Source organism: Oncorhynchus keta, chromosome 18 (genome assembly GCF_023373465.1).
Source record: "Oncorhynchus keta strain PuntledgeMale-10-30-2019 chromosome 18, Oket_V2, whole genome shotgun sequence".
NCBI lineage: Eukaryota > Metazoa > Chordata > Actinopteri > Salmoniformes > Salmonidae > Oncorhynchus > Oncorhynchus keta.
Genome location: NC_068438.1, coordinates 2,697,828 through 2,701,343, shown reverse-complemented (window position 1 = coordinate 2,701,343; position 3,516 = coordinate 2,697,828). Strand labels below are relative to the sequence as shown.

General features: G+C 42.0%; 1 long non-coding RNA gene across 1 annotated transcript; it reads left to right on the top strand.

The window, feature by feature from the left end:
- Positions 1–314: 314 nt before the first annotated feature.
- Positions 315–3,164, top strand: LOC127909000 (uncharacterized). Its single transcript, XR_008069415.1, has 2 exons — positions 315–557; positions 649–3,164. It is a non-coding gene; the product is annotated as an uncharacterized LOC127909000 (long non-coding RNA).
- The last annotated feature ends 352 nt before the right edge of the window (positions 3,165–3,516 follow it).

Below are 3,516 nucleotides of genomic sequence, written 5' to 3'. Positions count from 1 at the left end.
GTACTGTTGCCCTCTTATATTTTTCACTGAAATTGTCCCCATCATCCTATCTGAATGTTTGTTTTATCTTGTTAATTTTAAAGATGATGATACAAAAATAAAAAACTTGTGTTTTTTTTCATTGTTTTATCTAAACCAAATCTATTGTGTGTTATTCTCCTACATTCAATTCACATTTACACAAACTTCAGAGTGTTTTCTTTCAAATGGTACCAAGAATATGCATATCCTTGGTTCTGTGCCTGAGCTACAGGCTGTTAGATGTCTTCAGGCGGAAATTGCACAAAGTAGGGGGGGGGGCTGCAAGAGAAGCATCTTCCCCAAACTCAGCCATCTCATGTTTCTGTGATAGGAGAGATCTGCATGACACAACTCTGTCTCTTCCAACAGTGAAACAAACTGCCTGTGGTTTAAAGATTCTGCTCTTGTGAAGTTGACCACTTTAGTGACTGTATTCACAACATGGCTCATTTTCAGAACACATTTACAGAGCACGTCCTGATGAGTAATGCAATGCCCAGGGTTGACGATTGTGTGGACCGTGTTGGCGCTGCTAAGTAAGTTAGCAAGTTCGATTTGCTGAAGGGATTTTGGCAGGTTACTCTGAGTGCTTTTGTCCTGATGGTTTGTTTTCCTTCCGCCCTTTAGGGTTACGAAATGCTGGGACCCTTTTGGTCTCTGTACCGGTGCTCGCTGCTCCGGATTTCCATCGTCCATTTGCTTTGTACACCGATGTCAGCGACGTGAGAGCAGGAGCGTTGCTCCTACAGAAAGACGATAACATCGTTGAGCACCCTGTGTGGTACTTTTCAAAGGAATTTGACACATATCAGAAACACAAGACCAGGCCTGGGCAAAGGACGGGCCGTGATCTGATTCAATATGGCCCACAGAATCATGCTCCGATCACATGAAGAATTTGTGATAGTAAAGTTTTGAAAAGCGAGTTTGACTTGCACGTTGGGCGAGTGCTCCAGATGAAGACTGTAGTCAACGGTGACAACAGTGGCCACAGGCAGGTGGCTGGTTTCAACATGTTGATATGACACAGACAGGTTTGTTTTCCTATGCTCAGGTGTGGCAATAAATTAATCCAGATTACACCTTTTTTTCACTATGGTGTTAAGGGCCTGAAAAGCGAGCTTGCCACAGAACAGACAACAAAACCAGGATTTGGTCATCCATATCGAAAATGGCACAGTGCAATTTGTATCAAAGCGCTAACGTGTTCCAACAGATTTGTTTTTGGGGGTATTGTCCTGCAACAACCTCTCTCTCAGAAAGCTCAACAGACCACTGACATGATGTACAATCACAAGCTCATTTGGACTGAAATCAAGAGATTCCTGAACAAACGTCTGTGCTGCAAAGTGCACCAGTCTTTCATCCCAGTCTTTCAATCTGAGGAGCAGTTAACTCAAATGTGTTGGTTACTACATGATTACACGTGTTATTTCGTAGTTTTGATGTCTTCACTATAATTGTACAATGTAGAAAATAGTTTTTTTTTAAAAAAGGCTTGACTGAGTAGGTGTGTCCAAACTTTTGACTGGTACTGTGTCTCAGAAAAAAGAGGGGAGAGGGAAACATATTTGCCGAACAGCGTAACCAGCTCCTTCCTTGACATTGAGGTGTCAACTGTAGGCACCCCTTCTTCCTTCAGTGGTCCTGGAAACTAGTTCACCTTAGGTTTTTAGAAAAAGGATAGGTCAACTCAGGAGGTTTACCGAAATCAGGATCACACAAACGTCTCAGACAGATCAAACATGGTGGGATTCCTCAACACTACACTTGCTCCCAGCAACTTTCTTAGACAGCGGGTGCACATGCTGGGAACACTCTAATGGTAGGGTTGTGCTTACATGGCCATACTCGTATTCGTATCTATAAATTCACAGTTGATAATTGGATCAGATTATACTTGTGATTGGAAACAACAGAAGTTGTTTTAATATGCCTAAATAAATGTTGGCAAAATACATCCCTGCACGTTTTCAATGCAAAAAGAGTTGCAGGATGTGTGTGTGTCTGTGTGTCCTTCAACTTGAAGCGGGCAGCCAAGTTTGCTGTCTCTCAGTCAGGATGCGCATCAGCATTTCATCCTTTTTCCCTACCCTTGCCACGCCTGTTAGATATTATGCACATTGATAGCGTCATAGCAAATATCCTCGCCATGGTATGGCAAACGAGCCGGTCGAGTTATTTCGACCACGTGGAACCTCACACATGACTGACTCAACGACAATACAGTATGGTTAGAAACTCGGACTGACTGACATGAGAAAGATGCTTGCTGGCACCAGAAAATAACACGGATCATTACAAAAAAATACTTGGATTATAATCGTATCCAGAAATGTGCCTATATCCTTTATGATAGTTGTTTTGTCCGACTACTCGGCACACCCCTACTCTAGGGTACTGATAGGTTTCAATTCAACACGCTGTGAGACAATGTATCCTTTCTCACTGTGGTAATGACAACCTGGGGGATACGAAAAACTTTCCTGACGATCTTTGTCTTTGGGATAACTACTGGGTGCTTTGTTTGTGAAGGTAGGTTTATGTGTCAACACAGACTCATCTGCAAGGACCAGCTTCCTCAAGAGTGAGATTCTTGTGGTGTATAATGAGGTAGCAACCCTTTTGTGAAGGCAATACTTGAACTGCTCGAGTGGTATGAGTCTGTAACCCTTTCCTGCAGGTAATGAACAAAAGCACCCTCTTTGGCCTCATGGGTGGAATGTTCGTATTTTTCATAATTCATACACATTTTTAGTTTTTTTAAACAATGAAAATCTGGTGTTTCTATGTCAAACTGTTTTGTTATATTTCAGTCGTCTGTGATGACTGAAATATTGAATACATTAACTATCTGACACGGTACAGGTGTCACTGTTTTCAGCCTATAACCATTGGTCACGTGTGCTTCCTCTCGGCCTCTAGGTCAACAGGCTGCTCGTTAGGGAGAACACCTGTCACCAGTGTTACGCACATAATGACACTCACCTGGACTCCATGACCTACTTGATTACCTACCCTTTACATGTCACTCCCTTTGGTTTCTTCCCCAGTCGTCATTGTTCCTGTTTCATGTCGGTGTGCTGTTTGTGTTTCTTGTTGTGTTTATTTATTAATTAAATGTATTCACTCCCTGAACTTGCTTCCCGACTCTCAGCGTACATCATTATAACCATGTTTGTGAGGTGTGGTGGAAACTGAATATTAATTACATACTAAACTGTTGAATTAGACATACTATGCTGTTTTACTTAAATTGTTATATGCTTGTAATTTTACTGAGACAAACTTGTCTTGTGTGACTTAGTCATACATCTGAGCTTACAGATTTATGAGCCACTTGGGTGCGACTGTGGTATGTGGCCTCCTGTGTTTATGACTGGCAGGAGTTGTGTTTGGCCTCCTGTGTTTATGACTGGCAGGAGTTGTGTTTGGAGGAATAGAGAAATGGTGGTGATATCAGCTATCTTGATCTACACAGACAAGCTAAATTAC